The sequence below is a fragment of the Triticum aestivum genome, chromosome 4D (assembly GCF_018294505.1).
Source record: "Triticum aestivum cultivar Chinese Spring chromosome 4D, IWGSC CS RefSeq v2.1, whole genome shotgun sequence".
Taxonomy (NCBI): Eukaryota; Viridiplantae; Streptophyta; class Magnoliopsida; order Poales; family Poaceae; genus Triticum; species Triticum aestivum.
The window spans coordinates 289,187,825-289,212,016 of record NC_057805.1 but is presented as its reverse complement, the minus strand read 5'-3'; positions in this window follow the sequence as shown (position 1 = coordinate 289,212,016).

Here is a 24,192-nt window from a genome sequence, read left to right as displayed (position 1 = left end):
TGATAGCCTTGGGTGGCGCCAGCAATGCGCATAAATCGCATGGACATTCATCGAGGTGATGTGGAGGCTACTGAACCCATCCATCGCATGTAGACGAAGTTACTCGAGCGCTGTACATCTGATGAGCAGGCACTCCAAATCCTCCTACGAGATGCAGACGACAATGAGCTCAAGGTGCTTAAGTTTCGGGAGATGAAGAGCACGCACGACATCGATCTAGGGGAAAATGCACCGCCTGAATGTAGTGCGGCACAGCGTGGGCACGAGGCGGAGCACAGACGGCGGCAGCGAGGAAGGACGTCTACCATCAAGGTTGAGCTCCTCGAGCTGATCCAGGGCTGGGGATAGGAACCAATAGTGCAACCTGGGTTCGGTCTTGTTGTGGGGATTGAGCTTACCGATAGCAAGTCGTCTGACCGGCCGAGGGTGCGTGGCAAGGATGTGGGACAATGCGGTCAGGCATTGCTGCTCCCCGCTGCAGAACTCGTGGTCGTCGATGATGTCTAGGGGGGTGGTGTGCCAGAGGGGGCGCCACCGCCGCAAGAGGACAGTGGTCCGCACACCATATTTAATGGGGAGGTGGGATATGATGGTTACCAACATCTCGTCGGTGAGGCTGCTGATGAATTCCATGTTCACCGGAGGCTCTTGCGGTTCTGGCTCGACCCGCCCCCGCTTGTTGGCTGGCTCACCCTCCATCTCGCAGCAGACGGCGATCCTCCGCGGCGGTGCTTTTAGATGAGATCGGAGGACTATTCTACGTACCTTCCCGAGGCGGACGACACAAAAGTCCAAAACCAGCAATAAATTGCAGCGCTCGCGGCATGCACGACAGACTGTCCCGTCTAATCAAACAACTGTCTGCGGTAGTAATGGTTAGTTAAACGCCCACGGTTGGACTAATATGCCTAGGAAAATCAATGTATAAAAAGGCGAAGCGAACCCTGAATAATTTCATATATTTAGCACAGTTGCATGTTGCCTTTGTAAAATAAATCAATGTGGGAAGATACAACATATGTCGTTTCACACACAGATCATGTGACCAAGTTCCCTCTCCAAACCATGAGGCTTCTTGATAGAAGCTCTGGTTTGTCTGAAAGAAAATATGGATCAAAGCCTAGTTGAAAAGGGCAGCAATATCTAACCCCAGCTTACAGAAGGTACGAAAGCATGATGATTAATTGTTCGTCAGGTTTACACGAAATTCAGATCGAACAGGACAATAACAACTAACTCAACCAAAGTTTTTGGCAGTCACAATCAAATAGATCGGTCTGATCCATAAAATCAAGATCCTGGACCAGAAAATCTACTGGTACATGAAGAATAGTTGTTGTAAATAGAAGCCGAGCACGTTCAGAAGCCCTTTTGTCCACCTGAAACTTCTTTTTATGCTTTTCAACGTGTCCATCCATGAGAACGTTTTTGTTAAAAAACTTAATCCTCATGGACAATAGTACTCTCACATTCAATAGGAAGAATGTGACAAAGCTAGTGCTTGCATGGTTGGATGCATATCCTTCCAGCGTTATCGTTCTCAAACGAATGTCATGAGAACTGAGAAAATTCCGGTGCTTCTTATGCCACTGATTGGTTATACCTTTTTGTCCATGTCCTTTAGCCTAAATAGACATGGAGACTGAAAACAGTTAATCTCTAAAAAAATAGTACAGCTGAACGATTAGTTCTAGTAAAGTATACCAATGTGCTTGATATCATCACCCCTATATACAAATTCTCCAGACATGGAAAGCATCACAGCAAGCCGATAATCATCTTCACATCAAAACACCACGTACTAATATGTAAGGTATTGACGGAATCCAACACCATTGATAGGGTACCCATGGACAAACTATTCATTGAGCATAGAACATAATATTAGTACCAAAAGCATACTCCAAGATTATATATAGATTATGCGCACAAATGAAAAATGTAGCTTCTGATTACGAAAGTGTTGATGATATAAAACTTACTCACACAAATGAAAAATGCATCTTATGATTACAAAAGTGTTGATGATAATATACAGTACCTGAATAAGTGTGGAGCCAACCACCATCTTGTAACCTTCACACAGATCAGGAATTACACCCAAGGTCTCCAGTTTAGGCACAGATACCACAATTATTTGCGAAGGTGCATAACGATAATCAAAGAGCAACCTTTGGAGTGAAGGGGCGTCTTTGATGATGAGCTCCTCTCCTTTAAATTAAATTCCAATGCTTACAAGGTGAGGCGACTTTATTTGGAAACAAACGAATATAGATTTCTTCTCCAAAAAATAAGCAGCAAGTGCTCCAGGGCAGGGCAGTAGGAGTGGATGATGCTGTGCAGTGAGGCCTCCGACAGATCGACCACCACAAGCACAAGTTTTTTTAGCGGTGGGAATCGAAGCATTTTGTACCATATTGTCTGGTAGATGACACCGGGCCACGGTGGTGGTGTGGAGAGAGGAGGAAAACCATGAGATGGACACTGGTGGTGAGGACACAACTACAACGCTTGGTGGATAGGTATTTGCATAGTAATGGTAGAACTCAAGATGTTGGAGTTTTTTGAATTGACGGGATGTCAGCCAAGCATTCACCATCCAGGGTAGGTGCAGGAGGAAGCATACCGGGATTCATAGGCGTCGAACAGGGCCCTTGTGGGAGGTGTTGATGGCTCTGTGGAGTTCAAAATCATGAACAACAGATAGCCGACGATAGTCGAGATTAAGAGGTGCAGCGCGCCATAGAGTGCGCCACCGAGATGCGAGGACCTATGTGCGGCAACCATCCTTGGTGGGGAGAAGGAAGATGATCTCCCCAAGGATGGCGTCCGGGAGATCACTGATGCGGTCTGCCTGATATTCTATGGGTTCCTCAGATCCAGGGGGTGTGTCCGCTTCTGCCCGCGCTGCCGGGTGCAGGATCTACAGCCAGCGGCATCGCTGGCCGGAGCCTCATCTGCGTACATATCAATCTAGAAGGAAAAAAAGGGAGAAACATACATGTAGGACATTCAAAATCAATTCTCAAGATCTGGAGGAAAAAAAGGGCACAAACATATATGTAGGAAATTCAAAATCAATTCTCAAGATCTGGCTACGAATTATTAGGACGCACGCTAACCCTAGTCAGATTATTAGCAAAAAAATCATTTGTACAGAACAAACAATTAATCACTAACCATAGATAACATTCAAACAATCAATACACTACATGGATCTAACAAATCTTACTCAGATTTCATGGACTGGGTGTATATAACCAAGGGTTTCTGTTCCCAACAAAGGGGGAAGCGGGACTAACCGGTTTTTCGTCAGAGTAACTGTGGACCTGCGGCTCCGATTGGGGAGGCACGACGACGACGATGAAGTCAAGGTCGCGCTGCTGCCCGCGCGAGACCTCGTCGATGACGACATCAACCTCTACGCCCAGCTTCATGCGTTGCGCCGGTGCTTCACCAACCTCGGCGACGCCACTCCTACCGGTGGTGCGCTTCGGCAAAATCCTAATACACTCCATGCAAGAGTGACAACTATGGACGGGGTGTGTGGCCACCTATTACAACCAGTGGATCGGGCGCGCCATTAATATGGAGCAGTGGGAGTGGGCAGCGGTCAAAGGGCTTGCTCGCCTCCCGGTGAGCCTGCGCAGCGGACTGCTGGCACACCTACCGTCATTTCACACAGCTACTAGCACGCCCCACGGTGAGTGCGTAGTGAATACACGCATGCCTCGGCCTCCCAGTCTGCCTGCTAGCATGTGTCTCGTCAACTCACGCATGCTCGTATGGCACACGAGACGCGTGCGCGGCATGTATTATATTGATTTTTCCTTTTTGATGATTAATTCTGCCACTTTATTGCTTAACCGAAGAACGACACTTACATTGTTGGTCTAATGCACATGGTTCGAATAAAGAGTTCGTTTGCGATATTGGTTCATAATTATTTATAATTTCCTGTATGTAAGAAGATTATATCAAAACATGTCTCAAATTTGAAAAAAAATATCACAGTCTATTGGTGTCCATATGACACCCCGATAAGTTTCATGAGTTTCAACTTAGATTTGGATTTATTAGATTTTAAAATCAAGATTCTCGATGTTAGAAATTCCTTGCATGGGGGCTAAACATGCACCCAGGGACATGTACACATATGATTTTGCAATCCATTTTCATGCACTATCATGGGTCTCATGTAGTCAAATTTGATTTTGCACATTTACATCCCTGGGAAATCAATCAATGTATAGAAAACAGAAAAATGTTATCAATTTTTTTCAATTTTCAACACTAAACTCCTTTGGTCGCATGTTCGCTGCAGAAAAAGTTTGACATGCATGTTTGGGCCACATGCACAGTGGTGCTAGGACACTCACTCGCATGGGCCCGCGAGGTCGCCGTCCAGCACTATGACATGTGATGAGAGAGGTTAATTTGACCAACAAGGATGGTCATTTTTTGGTTTTTGTTATACATATAGTAGGAATATATATAGTACGCGTTGAAGAGGGTGGCCGAGGGCAATACTAGACATCATATAGGACACTCACTTGCGTGCGATGCTTCCATCCATTGGCCTGCGAGATTGTCCTCCATCACTTTGACCCAACAAGGAGGTTTATTTTTGGGTTTTCTTGCGGTACGAGTATAGAGTACGCACCGAAGATGGGTGGAGGGGGGAAGGGCAGCACATACTACACACACGTCATGAATCGACCTCGCTCCGTGTGGTGACTTTTCTGTTTCCCAGGCAGGTGCCGCAAAGAAGTTGTGCATATTGGGTATTAAAAACATCACCAACACATTGGGCCACGTGCAGACGATGGTTATCACTCATTCGACTGCGAATCTTCCCTCCATGCACCCGCTAGGTCGTCGTCCATCTAATATATGACACAACGAGAAAGGTAATTTGACGAACAAGGAGGATTTTTTCGAGTTGTGTTATGGTACGTAGGAGTATATATTAGGCGTCGAAGAGGGGAGGGGGCAACATATATATACTACATGTCATGAACCTCGGTTCGTGTGGGGGACTTAAAGGTTTCCGAGGCAGGTGCCACATCAAAGCCCTCCATATATATTAGGCATATATTGGTTATCATCGACGACCTATATATTTGTGGGCCTGCGTGGACGTCCATCACTTCGACCAACAACGCGAGAGAGGTTACAAGGGTGGATTCTTCTTCTCTTAATTCGCGTTACCGTATAGTCATACGTCGATCATGGTGAGATTTGAGACCTAAGTTCGAGGGCTCGCATACACATGAACCCCTATATATATAGTATACTACGCGCTGTGAACCCTCGCTCTGTGTGGGGACTTTCCGGCTCCAAAAGCATGATGTCGCATCAATGTTGTGCATTGGGTATATTGAAACACCATATGACACTTCATACATATGTTTGGGCCACATGCACGCAGTGGTTGTCTTCAGGCACTCCCTAGCTTGGTTATCGGCGACAAGCTAGCCTATTTTGTGGTGCCGCGTGTGGAACGTCAATGCATGACTTCGACCCAACAAACAAGAGAGCTTATCCAACCAAGGTGGTGATTCTTCTTGGTTAGTCTTACAAGACGCCTTGGTGAGATGCCCCCCTCCCACCGACTCAAAGTGTGTGTGTGTGGTGGGGGTGATAGTACTACTTCGTACTAGATGAACCTCTGTGGGGTCGGGGATGTCCAGTTAATTTGCGATGCACATGTGCCGCATCAAATTTGTGATTGGGTTATTTAAATATCATACCACATCATTCACACACACACACATCGGGCCATCCACAGGTGTGGTTTGTATGTGGTCTCACCCATCTAACACCACAAGAACACATCTATGGGCCCGCACATGCTCCACATTTGATCGGAAGCAAAGAGGGGGAAGGGGTTGACCATGATGTACTCCTTTCGATTTTGTGTTATGGTAGGGTGAGATGTCAGACCTAGCTATTTGGGGGCATGCGTTCATAGCTAGAATTCCCCTCCCAGCAACATGAAGTGTGTGGGGGGGGGGGGCTGGGGGGGAGGGCTAGCAATAACAATGTGCGCTTTGTGCGACAGGTGTTGCATCAAAGTTGTGCATTGGGTATTTGAACATCAAACCACCCTTTTCATACATATATTTCGGCCACATGCAAGTGTGTTCGTGTTCTGACCCTTTCCCACATGTTTTGGCCAAATTTGTAAATAGCAGATGAGTCGGACGCAGCAGTTGTCTGTGATCGGGTACAAAATAGACACGGTTCCCTAGCACGACCCGCGTGCCGCGCCCCTGCCCCGGTCACCCACATGATCACAGTAGATTGGGCTCCACGAGGCTTCCTGCCCCCTCTCGAAAATATCTACTCCCTCGCAATCTCGAAAATGTCTACCCCTGTAGATGGTTTTTCTGTTTGATAGAACACGATTAGTATGTCTAGATCGTGTGCGATGTTTGTTACTCCCGCTCAGCTTCAATCAGTAGATCCAAAATTTCGGTAGTCCCGATATTTTAATCCCGCCTACATCCCTCGCAATCTAAAAAATATCTGCTCGGCTGGATGGTTTTTCTGTTTCATAGCACACGATTATTATGTTTTAACCGTGTAGGATGTTCGTTACTCCCACCCCGCTCTGCTTCAATCCCTTGATAAAAAATTTCTGTAGCCCCGCAATTTTACCACCGCCTAGTAAAAAATTCTAGTACCCACGACATTTCCTCAAACACCACCTTGGACCACCTCCGCACACAAAGACCAAATCATTTGCTCACGCCAAATCTCCCCTTCACACTCATACACACCACCTCTCCCTCGCTCCAAACCTATCTAGGTCGCCGCTGCCGCGCCGCCTCCATCATCAACCTCTGCCGCTCTGCCCATGTAGTTTACCCACCGATATACATACCCTCGCCACCCTGAGTTTCTTAGATGATGCCTGCGAAACACCCCCTTTCCCATAGATCCCCATCCCCACCCCCTCCCCCACTCTAGAGCATCGCAGCCTAAGCCCGGCTACGCTTCCCGGGGAGCTCGAGGAGTGAATGGCCCAAAAGAACTTTACCATGGCCTCTTCGCCTGACGTCGATGAGGTGGCCGCCGAGGAAGATGACGACTGTGACTGGACCTGGATTGAGCCTTTCAATCAGTGGGATAGAGTATTCTGGCATGTCGCAGACGCCAGCTACGACATTGAGGACGTCGACACCGAAGGCTTGACGCGGGTTATGTCACAGGTTAAGTTGCCCACCCCAACCCTTCAGGTTCGATAGCCATCGATTTCATCGATGGCCCTACCGCTGATCTCCTCCGACTCGTTATGAACAATTTGCCATCATCCATCACCATGGAGCCCCTTTTGTCATTTCAGAAGGACATGTTGTGCGACGCTGGCTTGGGATCCTCAGCTGGCAAGTCAGATCTCATCGACAGCGACCACGAGGAGGAGCCAACATGTCACAAGTGAGGAAACCCATGATTTGTTTTCTCGAACCCCTTTTGTAGTGAGAGCCTGTCCAGTATTTATTGCTATATTTGGTTGTTTGCATTATGCCTTGTTTATTTCTACGGTTTATGGTTGCTCGGTTGTTTGTAGTTAGCATATGTCTAGTTTCAATTGTCATCTTTGGTTGTTTGTAGTATGCCTTGTTTATTTCAGCTATTAACAGTGTGATGTTCTGTATGTGCTAGTATGAACCGTGTAGTTCAATTTCATCAATACCAATTTTAGTAATAGCTCTATGAGTAACTATATTTCGTTGCTGTCAAGCATGTTGAACTCCCTTCGAATCTTTTTAGTTCACATATAAGATTTGTCTCAAGTCAAGCCTCATAAACTTTGACCAACTTTATAAAAAAATATCAACATTCACAATATGAAATCAATATCAGTACATGTTTCATGACTTACATTTTCATATTGTATAACTTTATTATGGTAGATGTTGATGTTTTTCATACAAATAAGGTCAAACTTTATGAAGTTTGACTTCAGACAATTCTTATATGCGGATTAAAAAGGACTGGAGGGAGTATTTACCACACCGTTCCATTTGATTTAACAATGGCACTGTTTGGATACTCTAACATAGCTACATGTTAGATTTACTTTCTAGATCATGACAATTAAAAGGGAGAGACAAAGAGAGAGATTGGTGGAATAGTTGATTGTATTGCTTGAGCCCCGTGGGCATATATATAGGAGTACATGGTCAGCTTGGAGTACAAGTTAAGGTAGAATAAATCCTATGTTGTCCTACGTTTCCTAAATAACAATGATATTCAACAATGACTAACCCTGAACTAACTCGAGCCAAAGAGGTGTTTGCTGAGAGTGTTAGATTGACAATAAATGCACTAGGAGAACTAGCCCCAATCAGCACCTCTTGGGTGGGATAGTTGTTTTGGGTGGGTTAGATGCAACTAGCTCAAACCAGCCCACATATTTGGATTCTTTAGGGCTATTTGAGCCCAAACTAGCTCAAACTAACTCTAACCCATGGATCCAAATAGGGCACATAACTAGTGTACTTAGACCTGCACAAAATACAAGTTTGAACGACTATGTTTTCTTGTTTTTAAATATTAGGCATGTTGCGGTTAATAACACACCTTTCCACTTCTTGTTTTTAAATATTAGGTTTTTAACAATTTGGTCTTGCACATGTAGGTCCTGCTTTCAAAGGTTTTGACCCACTGTTTGACCCTTTTTGCATATGTGGAAATGAGTTGTCCATGAATATCAGTCAAGTTAAGAAACTCAGAAAGATTGTTATGATAAAGAAATTAGCGACAAAAAACAACAAGATATTTGTCTGCACAATGAAGAAGACATGAGTTCACTACACAATGGTACTAACTCCTATACCTTGTCTTTTTATTCCTTTGTGCCATTTCGAATCTAGAGAAGATATTTATGCATATCCTTGTTTTCAGCCCTTTCCAAAGCTGTTCATGGATGATTACCTCTCAAACCACATGTGTATGGTCAGGAGGCGAGGAAGGTATCCATACAGCACCCACAGTTCAATATTGAAGTGTTCCCAAAGAGGACGAAGGATGGGCAGGCAATGGCCTAAAGTTGCAAAGACCTTCAACATCAATGAATGCTCAATATTTGCCTTCTGCTTCAGCAGTTTTCCGGATGAGATCCATGTGTCTATCTACCATCTATGATGCTAATTTTAAAGGTTATAGATGTTGCAAGTGAAACTTGGTGCTGCTGGAGTTGTGTAATGGGGTAGCTGAGTGCTAAAGTTATATGATGTTGTACTCTGATGTATTCCACTTATGAAATCCTGCTTCCTTAATATGAAAATGAAATATATTGTGTGCTTAATATGAAATGTCAATTAGATTAATAAATGGATTATTAATAATAGGGAAATTAGCCCGCTAATTGGGTTTTTGTATTGCAAACGGTTATTGAGAAAACACCATGGGCGATAACCTCAGGCAACGCACACAGTTTCTAGGAAGAAACCGTGTTGGATCAATGAACAATCACACATGACATACTCTTGAAAACTGTTTGCGCTAGGCCACCTTGCGCAAACATTTACCACATAAAAAGTGTGTGTGATGGACAACCTTTGCCACACAGTTTCTTCTACGCACCATGTGTGATGCATGCAATAACGCAAACGATAAAATTCTTAATATCGTGTGCAATGGCAACACTATCACAAACGATTTAATGGGGAAAATTGTGTGTGATGTACCTGCGAAAAATGTTTCCCTTGGAGTGACTATGTGTGATGTATAAACGAACGGAAACGTACTGCTTGGATTAACTGTGTGGGATGTACATACGAACGGAAACGTGTTCCTTGGATTGACTGTTTGGAATGTACATATGAACAAAAATGTTTAGCCGAGACTGACTATGTGGGATGTACTTACGACCGAAAACGATTTGGCCTGTATAATTGTATTTTCTTACCAAAATAGTACGTATAACCATATTTGATTGCCCACCCGTTTCTGTTAGCATTCTGGGAACCGGGGTACCCCGACTTGCCTGCCTGCGGCTAACCGCGTGGCTCCATCGGCGGCCTGGTACGGCCCATCTTCAGCACCAACAACTCAAGACCCTCGCGAGGGGCCAAGCCTCGCGCGGCGGACGACATCAAGACCTCTCACTACTGGGAAAATGATTATACACAGTAGCATAGTAGTAGCGCTGTAAAATAGTAACCGCTCCTGCTATTTAGTAGTAGCACTTTTTCTGGCAGGCGCTACTAGTAACGTTGTAGTAGTAGCGCTGGAAAGCAAAAACACGCTACTACTATGTGGGACCAGACGAGGCCACCGACGGTCGCTGGAGTTGTAGCGCTGTACAGAAACAAGCGCTACTACTAACAGTTTAGTTGTAGCGCTTCATTTTACTGCGCCGCTACTTCTAATAGGCCCCACTTAGTAGTAGCGCTTTTCCTCGAGAGTGCTACTACTAAGTCCCATAGAAGCAGCGCTACTCCTAGTTGTGGCTGGTGCCACCTTTTCCACCCCCTCCCCCTCCTATCCCCCACTTTGCCCTCTCTCCTCCTCCTTTCCCCTCTCCACTCTCCACTCTCCACCATTGTTGCTCTTCTTCTCTCTTCCTCCTACCTCTCTTCTCTCTTCATTAATGGAACCCTCCTCCATAAATGGCCTCTCTCTTTCTCCTACACCTCTCTTCTCTCCCCCATTAATGCCCCCTAGCTCCACGATAACCTCTCTCCATTAGTTAGCTAGCTAGATTCACCTCTCCTCCCCAACAACTAGAGCTAGCTATTTAGCCAACCACACGTGGTCTCTCGATCGTTTTCTCTCATCATCTAATTAACTGAGTGCTCTCGGTCTCTCTCGGGAGATATATAGGTGAGTAAAATGTTGTTCATTTCAAGAATGGGAATATGTGTGTGAATGAGAATATGTGTGTTTGGTATATATATATATATATATATATATATATATATATATATATATATGGAGAGATTTGTGTGAGTGACATGCCCTCGAGTTGCTTATGTTTGGACAAATGTTGATTTATTTCTGTTTCAGTGAATTCCGAGCAAACTCAATATGTCCTATTTTTAGGCAAGGTCATGCCAAAATTATATATATATGACTTTGAAGCATGGATTATTTATCTTATAACCCTTTTGCTTGTTATACTGCGCAGTCAGTCATGAAGGTGAGTGGATGGAAGGTGGAGCGGTACATGCAATCCGCGGTGATGGACATGTATGAAAATAATAGGACTAGGATTAGATGTCCGTGTGCAAGATGCAAGGAAGGAGTCCTTTTTGACCCTTTTAATCGTGGCACTTTGAAGGCGCACCTGCTGATGAATGGTTTCATGGATGGATATACTCAGTGGATAAGTGAAGAAGATGATCATGATGAGGACGTCCACATGGCAGCTGGGAATAACGACATGGGGCTAGACGAAGAGATGACCGATCGACATGACGACGATGGCGCCGGACATGTCGGCGGGGAAGAGTCTGGAAATGACGACGACGGTGGAGAAGATTCCGGACACGGCGAAGAAGAGTCCGGACATGGCAGAGAAGAGGCGGCGGTAACGCCATAGTCTTCGGTGCTACTAAGTGCAGTCGTGCAGGACACTCATGTTGGAGACCTCCTTCGCAAGAGTACGACTAGCGAGAAAAGTCAACAAGAAGGAGGAGAATTATTGCCCCCCTTCTTGCTTCACCTTCAGTGTGAAGGAGATCGATCAATTCATCAAGTGCCTTATGGGAATCAAAGTCAGTTCTGGTTACTGTGGGTAGAGAAGCAGATTTCTAGACCCCAAGAAGAAAAGGTTCAGCGGGATGAAGTCTCATGACTGTCACGTGATGATGAAGCAGATACTCCCGGTTGCCATTAGAGGGATAATGGAGAAGCACGCCCATGACACGCTTACTGGTCTCTACAACTTCTTCGACGTTATATCTCGAAAGTCCATAAGTGTGAAGCAGCTTTGAAGGCTACAGGAAGAGATTGTTGTCATACTATGTGAGCTTGAGATGTACTTCCCGCCTGCGTTCTTTGATGTCATGGTGCATCTGTGTGTCCACATCGTGGATGACATCATCGACCTCGCGCCGACATTCCTTCATAGCATGATGCTGTTCGAGAGGATGAATGGGGTCATCAAATGATTCGTTCATAGCATGTCCCATCCCGAAGGGAGCATCATCCAGGGGTATCTGACGCATGAGTGCATCTCCTTTTGCGAGAATTATATAAGCATCGGAGACCCTGTTGTTGGTTTACCCGTCAAGAAGAACCATGGGAAGCTCGAAGGAGATGGTCACAACAACGGCCGGAGAGAATTGCACGCGGACTACTCGGATCGACGGAACGACTTTGACAGGGCTAACTTAGTAGTGCTACAACACCTAGATGTGGTAGATGATTATGTGGCAGAGCACAAAGAAACCATCGCAAAGAAGTACCATGATAAGGGGATGCTCAAGACGGACGACGAAGTTACTGTAGAGCACAACGCCACTTTCTTGCGTTGGTTTAAAGAGCAAGTTCTTGAAAATCCCTCGGAAGAGGGCAGTTCGGAAGGATTGCTCATACACGCCTTAGCACATGGCCCCGCGCCCAAGCTCACGACCTATCAGTCCTATGTTATCAATGGGTACAGGTTCTACACGGAGGCCAAAGACATGGACAGTGATTACCAGAACTCCAGGGTGACAATTCAATGCGTGACCGACGCAAATGGCACAACTGAAAGATTCTATGGAAGGGGCGAACAGATCCGGGAGCTTGACTATGCTGGAATGCACGATGCGACGATGTTCCATGTCAGATGGGCCAAGGACGTTGTAAGAGAAAACAAGTATTTCACCACCATGTCTATACCCGACACGAAGAGAAATCCTGTGAACGTTAACGTCATCGCCAAAAATGAGCCATGGGTACACGCTAAGCACGTGGCACAATGCTTCTTCATAACCGACTCGGCCAATCCCAGCCGTGTTGTCATGAGGAGATCCAAAAGGAGCATTGTCGGAATGGATGGAGTCGCCAACGAGGAAGACTATGACCAATACGGCAACCCGATGAGGGAAGATGACGATGATGATGAAGCATACGTGAAAAGAAGAATCAATACTACAATACCTAAGAAAGATCGTATGCCATGGCTCTAGAAAATTCACAAGGAGGGGCTCAATTACTCCGGAACGAACAAGAAAGGGAAGAAGCTCAATGTGGAACGTCGTCGATGCAGCTGATCAGAAACCTACATTTATATATATATGTATCTATTTTGTGTACACACTTAAGTAACCGTTATCGGTCACCTGATATGTTACCACCACATGCATGGTTCCGGTGATATTCGCACAGTGGGGGAGAGGGAGACGCCGTCGTCGGTAGAAAAACAAAAAAACAAAAGGGAGAAAGCAGTACAAAAGAAAAAGGAAAGTAAACAGAAAAGAAAAGGAAAATAATAAAAGAAAAGAAAACTAAAAACTAGAAAAGGAAAACAATAAAAAGAAAACAATAAAAATTGGAACAGTTAGCAGTAGCACTTTTTTAGGATCCAGCGCTATAGCTATCTTAGCTATAGCGCTGGATCCTAAAAAGGCGCTACTACTATGTGCCATTAGCAGTAGCGCTGCATTACAACCCAGCGCTATAGCTAAGATAGCTATAGCGCTGGATCCTAAACCAGCGCTACTACTATTTTGAGTTAACCAGCGCGAGGGCTCAAATTTTGCCAAGTCCGCCAAGTCCCAACCCCACTCTCCCACACCCTCTTCCCCCACTCTGTTGCTACCGCCGTCACCCTGCCCACCCTCGCGCCGTCCGTCACCCTGGCCGCCGTCGACCTCGTCGCCGGCCGTCTCCCGAGCCCGCCGTCGACCTCACCGGCGTCTCCCCTGCCCGCCGTCGACCACAACGCCGCCCCCGCCTCTCCCCTGCCTGCACGACCTCGACCTCGCCACCGACACCACCGCCCGCCATCCGCCGCCCGAGCCTGAGCTCCCTCGCTGTAAGACTCTCCTCTCTCCTGCCTTCCTCTCCCTCTCCTCTCCCCTGCCCGAACCTCTGCTTAGGGCAAATTTAGCCTCTGTTTAGGGAAAATTTAGCAAAATTTAGGGCAAGTTAGCAAATTTAGCAAACAAAATTAGCAAATTAGGGAAGTAGCTGATTAGCAAATTTTTGTTTTTTAGCAAGTTAGCAAATTTTTGTAGCAAGTTAGCAAAAAAATAAGTATAAAAACAGTAGCAAAAAATTAGGTATAATAACAGTAGCAAATAAAAAAACAGTAGCAAATTAAAAACTGTAGCTAATTAGGGCAGTAGCAAATATAACTATGGCCAATTTTTTCAGCAAATGAGCAAATTTAGCTAGGGCTAATTTGTTTAGGGCAGTAGCTAATGGTTAATTTGCTAGGTCCTGGAAATCTATCATATAATGTTGCCATGTTCTGTTGAGATAGCATCAAATCTATTATATGAACTTGTGCCAATTGTCGAAAAATATCTGAATGGCCAATGTTTTGCCGGAATGTTGATTCATTTCCGTTCTGGCAAATTTCAGGCGCTCCATATGTCAACTTTTTAGCAAAGGTCATGCCAAAAATTTCCGTGATTTTCGGCATAACTTGTGCTAGAAACTAGGACATATGGAGTACCCGGGGCTTGCCGGAAGGGGAATGAATCAACATTCCGACCAAATATAGGCCCCTTTTTCTCTTCATTATATCTTCTATTTACAATTGTTGAATAGGAAACATGTTTACCGACGCCGAAGTCGTGGGTGGTTCGGCTCGCCTCGAAGAACCCATCGAGGCAGCAAATCACTTTTTTGATTACCTGGACGAACACCAGATGGGGTGGCATGGTGGCGGTAGTGGCACCGACGCCGACACCGGCACCAACACCGGCACCGAAACCACCCCCGAGACCGGCAATAATGTTGTCGTAGCCAGTAAAGCAACAAAGAAGAAGAGGACACGAAGACGAAACGAGCTTGGCATCGGACAAATTGTGGTCACGGAGATGCACCCCAAGAAGTTAGAGCCAACGATGCTGGAGGAAGCGCGCTCGTGCTGGGGCAATCAACTTGGATGCTGGGGCACCTCAGGGGAACCGCCAACATCAATGATGAGAGGTTGAGGCTCATCCCACATATGAAGAACATGGTCCTAAAGAAGTTGCACAATAGCTTCTTGTTCCCCGGCTGGGATGAAGCCAAATATAAAGATCCGTGGGAGGACGTCACCATGACAAAGATAAACGACAAGCGATGGTGATGTTCACCAACGACTTGTCCGCCTGGAAAGTTCAAGTGAAAAAGCGATTGCGATGAATGAATCGTGGTCCAAGAGTCATGCTGATAATCCGTGAATAACAGAAGAGGACTTCACAAAATTCAAGGAGAATGGCAGTACAGAAAGTTTCAAGGCAAAGTCGGAGAAAATGAAGGCGCTCCAGGCCAGGAACACGCCTCCCCACCGCCTTGGAAGCCGTGGTCACGAGGGGAAGAGGCACGTATGGGCCAAGGAGGATGCCGAACATGAAAGTCACGGAATCCCAGACCCCTTGGCGGAGTTCACCGACCCGCTGGAGCATGACTGGATTAGCGCCCGGTACAAGTGGGACAAAGTCAAAAATATCTTTTACACGGACCCGAACACGAGGGAGTTCATGAGACTTCTGGTAATTGTTATATTATCACATTATCATATTAGCTTCCAGTCAATTCGACTGCAAGTTTTGTCACATTAGTAAACCATCCACGTTCCTTTTGCAGAAAGAGAAGCACCAATAGGCAGCCGAAAGCAACGAGTCGTCACAGTCGTCGGGGAGGCCCAAGTGGGACACCCCATTCAACCGGGCCCTGAACATACTGAAAAAGGTCCCGGTGGACAAGCCGCCGTCCTATGGACATGTGCACGGTGTCGGAGATGGCGCCTCGTGGAAGACGTGCTACCACGAGGAGCCAGAGGAAAGAAGGAAGAGACGGTCGGTCGTGACTCAGCAGAGCATCGACGAGAAGGTCGTGATTGCGGTCAATAAGACCAAAGCTGAGACCAAAGAAGTGTTGCTCGGGGCTGTCAATGCAGCGGTCACTGGCGCGGTGGTCAGCTTGCTTCCGACACTTTTCGATTTCATGAAGAACAATCCAAATGCACGGCCAGAGGACTTTCCCCTTCCCAGCTTTGTCGGGAGCAATTCGGCGAACACCACAGCACCAGCACCTGCTCAAGCAACCGCAAAAGGTCCCGCTCCTCTTCATAGCAGCCCGACCTCCGTCTCTTGCATGCTCAGTGGGACTTCATCGCTGGCTGAGCTCGACGCCCTCATGGTAATTACGTGTCATACCCTTTTCACCAGCATGTCTATAGTCTTCTGTTTCAGTTGCCTTTCGGATGTTTAACGTTGCAGACATGTCTCCTTCGTAGGCCGACGACACCCCATGCACCCTACTCTACGACATCAAGGGCTAGAAGGTGGCCGTGGGAAAGGAAACGATCCTGAAGCTGAAGGACCGCATGTTCCACAACCGAGAGATGCCCGATGGCGTCTTCAAGGTTAACGTGGCCAGTGTCTTAGCGGGCTTCGAGGATTTGCCTCCTCCGGTACCAGTTGATGACGACAAGACCCCTAAGATGATTGGCGCATGCAAGAGCTGGTTCTTGCCTTGGCCAAAGTCTCTTCTTTGTCTCGAGGCGCCCAGTATCACGCCAACTCCACTTCTCAAGAAGGAATGAACACCACCCCACCTACCATATTACTTGCACCTGTCGTGGCGGGTGATAGCGGACGATGCGAGGGAGAGCCTCCATTAGTGCCAGATGATGTCGCCCCCGCTGTTAAATAAGCAAATGTTGATGATGACATGGAGGATGATGCTGATGACCCAGACAAGTATTTTAATACCGCCTATGATGATGGAGGATTGATGGCTCAGGATGCTGAAGACTCAGGCTATGAGCATGGAGATGATGACTTGATGCTGCCTAATTTGCCGGAGCCGGAACGTCCTAAGGCGGAATGCAAAAAGTTTCTCTTCAAGCGATCCTTGCAGGAGACGCCTCCAGATGCCGCCTGTACCCAGCAACCCCCCGAGGCCCATCTGTCGGATTCTGGGTTCCGGCAAACCCTTGACGTTCAAATACTGGGGTGCGCACGAAGATCTCTCACTCTCTAGCTCGCTCTCGCAATGATCTCAAGGCTTAACTCGTCGAACCCAAAGAACAAGTGACACAAGGGTTTATATTGGTTCAGGCCACCGTTCTGGTGTAATACCGTACTCCAGTGTGGTGTGGTGGTTTGCCTTGCAGGCTGAGGATGAACAAGTACAATGGAAGAACAACCTCCTGAGGAGAGATATTCGTGAGCTCGGCGTGCTTGTGTGGTGGCCTTGGCGGAATGGATCTAGTTCAAGATCAGATGCCTCCCACGGTGGTGGCTAGTCCAATATATAGAGGCCCGAGTCCTCTTCCCAAGTATTAGGTGGGAAGGAATCCCACAACGGCCAATTTGAAGGGGGACAACTAGTACAAGTTATCCTGACAAAAGGTGGTCTTTACTTGCCAAAGACTCTGGTGGTGACGTCGTCGTGGGCTCCATGGTGACCTCCGTCCTGCTAGTCTTGGTCTCGTTGCACCAATATGGAAACCTTTGCCTAATGCCCCGGGACTCCTCGCCTGCGCTTGCCCCTTTAGCACCAAAGAGGCAACGCATACACTATGCCTGCTGGAGCCCGGCTGGCCTTGGTCGTCATGGCTCACGTCATGCGAACCTCGCGAGGTACCCCTTGCATAGATATCTCCGCTCCTCGGGAGCCGCCTAGGGAGGCCGCCCCTAAGGAGGTCTTGCCTTGTCCGCCTCGCGAGGCTTGGCCCCTCACGAGGGTCTTGAGTGGTTGTTGATGAAGATGGGCCGTACCAGGCCGCTGGAGGAGCCACGCCCTGGGCCGCAGGCAGGCAAGTCTGGGTACCCCCATTCCGAGGACGCCGACAGAAGCCCCCGGGCCCAAGGCGCGCTCGTACTTGGCTTCGCGACGAAGCCAAGGGTCAAGTGCAGAGCGCCCCGGGCCCCAATAGCATGTGGCCTTGATTGGCGCGTGGCACTTGACAGGATGTGGGCGTCTCCGCTTCCCCACGCTGCCTCGGCAACGGCCCGACTTGACGAGTCCCCGCGGCATGCAGAAAAACCATCATTACCTGCGATCGTGGAGGCCGGCGATTGGCCTCCCTCGGGCTATAAATGAGGAGAGGGGCGGAGCCCCATCGCTCATCTCCTCCATTCCGCCCGCTTATTCTTCTTCCTCCTTGCCGCGACACTCATGGCGCCAGTGAAGAGGTTCTCGGCCGCCGAGAAGGGGAAGGCTCGCCAGGAGGGACCTGGCTCGCCACCGCCAAAGAGGGGGCGTGGTCGCCCCCGCAAGCATGTCGCAACCCCTGTTGTGGTCCCTTGTGGGTGCGGTCGAACTTCCTCGGGGTCCGACGCCGTCCTTGGCGGCCGCGGTGGCACCTCTTCGCGTGGCGGGAGCCGCCTAGGTCGTGGCATCCCCGTTAATGAAGGGAGGCGCACATCGTCGCTCGGCCTCCCTGGGCGCGCTTCCACTCCGCGGAGGTGCTGCCGGAGTTCGTCATGTGGTCGGAGAACCCGGCCGGCACGTGGCTTCAGCTTCTGCGCTCCTTTGCTGGCGAGCTGCCGGCCCCCAGTCCTGGCAGTCTCTAGCTGCAGGCCGACGATAGCTGCAGCAAGGCTTCGTGGGCCGCGGTGGAGGTCTCTGTCGCGGGCAACGTAGCCCTGGCCTGCAGCTGGCAGATGTTTGCCCGCGGGCGCGGACTGAGCAGGCGGTGCACCCTCCACTTCAAGTACGAAGGCACAACGACCCTCTTCGTGAGGGTGTTCGGGGAAGACGGTCGCCGCGCCGGATGCTGTCCTGAAGACAACGACGGCGATGAAGTGCTCGTCCTTGGCGACGGCCGTGACGAGGATGAGGGTGAACTCGCCCTCGATGAGGGCCACGGCTCGCCTAGCGACGACAGCTCCTCCTCCGGTGGAAGCTCCAGCAGCGGCGGCTACGACCAACTGCCACGTCGCCGGGCTCACTTCAAGGACGGCGGCGGGTCGTCCCGTCGCCGCGCCCCAGTGAAGCGCGAGGTGGTCTCCGTCTGAGTCTGAGGGGCTGACCCTCGTGGGCAGCCGCGTTGTAGGAGCCGCTTTTGCTTGTCCTTTCCTTCCCTTTCTTCCTACATCGTCATAAACAAGTATGGGGCCCTGCGGGGGCGTGTAATGAACTATGGTGCTTATGTTGCTTTTGTGGCGTGTTTATTGTTTCAGGGTTGTGTCGTGAGATCCATGCCTTCTGCGGGTGTAGAGGGGTAACTTAGCTTGATGCATCCGAGGTAGCTTTGACCTCATGAGGGCGCGCGCCTCTGGGCGCCTGGTGGGGTTTCCCTGCCGCCGATTTAGGTGATATCGTGAAGCTGCAAAAAATTCTTTAAGAAATCCTTAACCCCTCTTGCGCGAGGCCTCATGCATGGGCTGGTCATGGCCAAATGCACCACGTCGCGGTACCCGTGAGGCACGGACTAGAAAAGGGATGCGCTGGTCACAAGCTCAAACGAGAGCGCCTCACGAAGACCACGGGAGTGCGCATGCACGCGTGCCTGTCCAGCCCCCTCGCAAGGCGCGCGAGGGAGAACGTCGGGCAATTGCCGCCCTCCCAGGTGCAAAATGAAGAATCGAGGGAAGAGTCAGAGAGAAGAGGGGGTTCAACCAATCCATCGAGAAACACCAGAATTTCAAATTTCATTAAAGGAAAAGGGGCAAGCCAACGACAGAAAGCAAATGAACAGCCTCGTCCGGCACCTAGTCTAGTCTTCTCACCAGCACGGAGCTAAGTGCTGCCACTAGGACGTGTGAGGGAGCCCCCGAGGCCCGAGGGCGGTACTCCGGAGACTCCGGGACGTGTACAGCCCGACTCATTATTACGTGAGAGTGTCACAAGTGGAGACCTTCACAGGCACCGGGCCTTGCTTCATGGGTAGAACCTCCAGAGATGCTGGATGTTCCAGGCGTTCTGGATGGGGATCCCGTCCTGCGTCTCCACGCACGCGGTGCCAGGCCTGGAGACGCGGGTGATCCTAAACAGGCCCTGCCACATGGGCGAGAGCTTGTGCAGCCCTTCCCTGGAGAGCACCCGCCTCAGGACGAGATCACCCACCTCGAGCATCCTGGAGCGGACGCTGCGACAGTGGTACCGTCACAGCGCCTGCTGGTATCTTGCCGCTCGGAGCGAGGCTTCACGGCGGTGTTCCTCCCCCAGCAGAAGGTCCATCCCCCGCATGGCGTCCTGTTGTGTCTCATCAAACGCTAGGACCCGTGCGGAGTGATGCCTGACCTTGTGAGGGAGAACCGCTTCTGCTCCGTAGACGAGGAAGAACGGGGTCTCGCCTGTTGGCTTGGTGGCGGTGGTGCGGATGGACCACAGCACGGACTGGAGCTCGTCGTGCCGGCCCCTGCCGCAGGCATCGAGCTTCTTCTAGAAGGTCCTGGTCTTGAGGCCCCTCAGGACCTCTGCGTTGGCGCGTTCGGCTTGGCCATTGCTCTTGGGGTGTGCCACCGAACCGTAGCAAATCTGTGTTCCAAGGTTAGCACAATATGTCTTGAAGAGGTTGCTAGTTAACTGCGAGCCGTTGTCAGTGATGATGCAGTTAGGAACCCCGAACTGGCTTACGAGGCCCTTGATGAACTTAACTACCGACCCGGTTGGGATGCTGCGGATGGCTTCCACCTTTGCCCATTTGGTGAATTTGTCGATGGCGACATAGAGGTATCGGTAGCCCCCAGGCGCTCGCGGGAACGGGCCCAGGATATCAAGCCCCCAAACCGCGAATGGCCACGAAAGTGGGATAGTCTGGAGGCCCTGGGCCGGCTGGTGGATTTGCTTGGCATGGAATTGGCACGCCTCACAGGACTTCATGAGTTTGGCTGCGTCGTTGAGTGCTGTGGGCCAGTAGAACCCGCTGCGGAACGCCTTGCCGACCAGGGTACGTGACGACGAGTGATGCCCGCAGTCTCCGCCGTGTATGTCAGCTAGCAGCTCGCTCCCCTGCTCCCTTGAGATGCATCGCAAGGAAACATCATTTGGTCGCCTTCTGTATAGCTCACCATCCTATATGCAGTACGCCATAGCCTGCCGGACCATGCACTCCGCGTCCTCCTCTTTCTCTAGCAATGTCCCTCGCATCAGGTATGCCTTGAACTCCTCGGTCCAGCACCCCTCCCGAGGCTCGAGTGCCAGGAGCAGGTGTGCTCCTGTGATTGGGCCACAGGCGGGGGCTCCCGAGGCTGGTGGTTGGGGGAGATCCTCCCGAGATGATGCCGGCCTCGCGGATGGGGGTGCTGCCAAAGGCTTGAAAAGCCGCTCCTCGAAGACGCCGGGCTCCTAGGGCAGGCACTTGGATGCCCTTCTAGCGATGTTGTCGGCTTCCTTGTTCGTGCCGCGAGGCACGTGCAGTAGCTCCAGGCCCAAGAATTGCTTCTCCATCTTACGCACCTCCGTGAGGTATGCCTCCATGTGCTCATCCCTCGGCTTCTACACCTTGTTGGAGAAGTTAACGAGGAGCTACAAGTCGCCCTTGATGGTGAGGCGCTTTACCCCCAAGGCTGCGGCGGCCTTGAGGCGGGTGATCAACCCCTCATATTCTGTGATGTTGTTGGAGACCTTCTCGCCCCGCTAGAAGCAGAGCCGCACAACATAGTATAGCTTGTCTTGAGTGGGGGAGATGAGCACGGTGCTGGGCCCCGCGCCTTGGCTTGCGAAAGCGCCATCGAAGTACATGATCCAGCCATCCGGCGCTTCACTTCCTAGCGAGAGTGATTGGCTCTCATCTGCTTCAGGCTCTGGAGCGTCAGTCGATTCTGCCACGAAGTTGGCGAGGGCGGCTCCCTTGATGACCCTGGTTGTGCTGAACTCCAGCTGAAATGCTTGCAATTCGATGTTCCACTCGGCGACTCTTCCTACAGCGTTGGGGCTCCGGAGTACCCTCTCCAGTGGGTAGGCTGAGATGACCTTAATCGGGTGGCCTTGAAAGTAATGATGCAGCTTGCACGAGGCCACCAAGAGCGTAAGAAAAAGCTTTTGTGGCATGGGGTATCGCACCCTTCCGTCCCACAACACCGTGCTGACGAAGTACACCGGGTGCTCGGCGAGGGTGGGATCATCAATGGAGCATGTGGCATCTGGGGGTTGTGGCGCCTCCCGAGGTGGGGTATCCTCAGGATCTTGGTCTCACGCCAGGGCCTCCGTAGGCCCAGGAACACCGTCTTGCAGGTCCTGATCATCTGTGGGCGTTGTCGTGGCTTTAGCAGCATCGCCTTGGTGATGTGTCGTCTCGGCCGAGGGTGCGGCATTACGCGGCGCGCTCTTGGCCTGGTGTTCCTCCTGAACGGCCACTAGCGCCGCGCTGGCTGAGTGAGGCGTGGCAGCCAGGTAGAGCACCAGGGGCTCGAGGGGACGAGGTGCTACCATCACCAGTGGGCTGCTCAAGTATCTCTTGAGGTCTTGAAACGCCAGGTCAGCCTCAGGGGTCCACTCGAACGGGCCCTTCTTCTTCATCAGCTTGAAGAACGGCAAGGCGCGCTGTCCCAGCTTGGATATGAAGCGTCCCAACAAAGTCATGCAGCCCACGAGCTTCTGCATTTCCTTCAAGGTTTGCGGCGGGCTGATGTCTTCTATTGCCTTGACCTTCTCCGGATTGTCTTCGATCCCCCGGTGTGACACGAGGAAGCCCAATAGCTTGCCGGAAGGGACACCAAACACACACTTCTCTGGGTTGAGCCGCAGGTCCACCTGCCGCAGGCTGGTGAAGGTCTCCTCCAGGTCCTGAATGAGGGTTCTTGCTTCCCGAGATTTTACCATGATGTCATTGACATAGGCTTCTGCGTTCCTCCCTAGCTGCTGGCCCAGGGCGATGTGCATCAACTGCTGGAAGGTCGCCCCTGCGCTGCTTAGTCCGAACGGCATGCAGGTGTAGCAGTATACCCCGCACGGGGTCAAGAAGTTCATCTTCTCTAAGTCCTCCACTGCCATCTTGATCTGGTGGTAGCCCGAGAATGCGTCCAGGAACCATAGCAGGTTGCACTCGGCGGTGGAGTCGACGATCTGGTCGATGCGCCGAAGTGGGAACGGGTCTTGGGGACAGGCTTTGTTGAGGTTTGAGAAGTTGACACACATGCATTCCTTCCAGCCATTCCGGGTACCAAAGGTGACCAGAAGGCGTATTTGCCCCAGGGGGCTGGTGGACCCACTGCCGACCCCGGAGAAAGGCTTGGTGGGGCGGAGCCGGCCATGCGGCACATGAAGCAAGCCGAAAGCTTCCACGGAGAGCATGTTGAGGCCCGCTCCGCCGTCGATGGGCGTCTTGGTCATGGAGACGTGGCAGATGGTGGGCGTGCAGAGCATTCAGAGCGCGCCTGAGCCCGCAGTGGTGGCGGGATGATCCCCTAAGTCGAAGGTGAGGTCGGCCTTGGGCACCGCCCATCCTGGAGGGGTCCCTGCTGCACCGAGGCGGCGCCAATCTGGCAGAAGAACTGCTTGATGTGGCGGTCCGAGGGTGGCGCTTGCGAGCCACCGAGGAGGGCCGTGATGGTGACAGGCGCCGGCGCCACGAAGCGCGCGACGAAAAGGCCACACATCTCTTCCCAAGAAGCCACGGAAGATCCTGGCAGGTTGAGCAACCAAGCGTGCGGCGTGCCAGCGAGGGCCATGGGGAACCAGTTCGCCATGACCCTGTCGTCGCCTCCCGCCTCCAGGACGGCCTCCTCATAAGCTAGCAGGAAGGCTTAGGGATCTACCGCGCCGTCGAAGCGAGGTGACATCTCCGACTTGAACTTGGGCGGCCACCGCACCTGTCGCAAGGCGGGGGTGAAGGCTCTAAGCCCCCTGGCACCGTCGTGCTCGCCCGTCGATCCAGTCGGTGGAGCAGTGCCGGCTATGGGGACCGAACGGAGAGCAGAGCCAGAGGAGGAGGGGAACTTCAGCACACCCCCTACCTGGCTGGCCAAATGTCGGATTCTAGGTTCCAGCAAACCCTTGAGGTTTGAACACTGGGGTGCACACGAAGATCTCTCTCTCTCTAGCTCGCTCTCACAATGATCTCAAGGATTAACTCGTCGAACACAAAGAACAAGTGACACAAGGGTTTATACTGGTTCGGGCCACCGTTGTGGT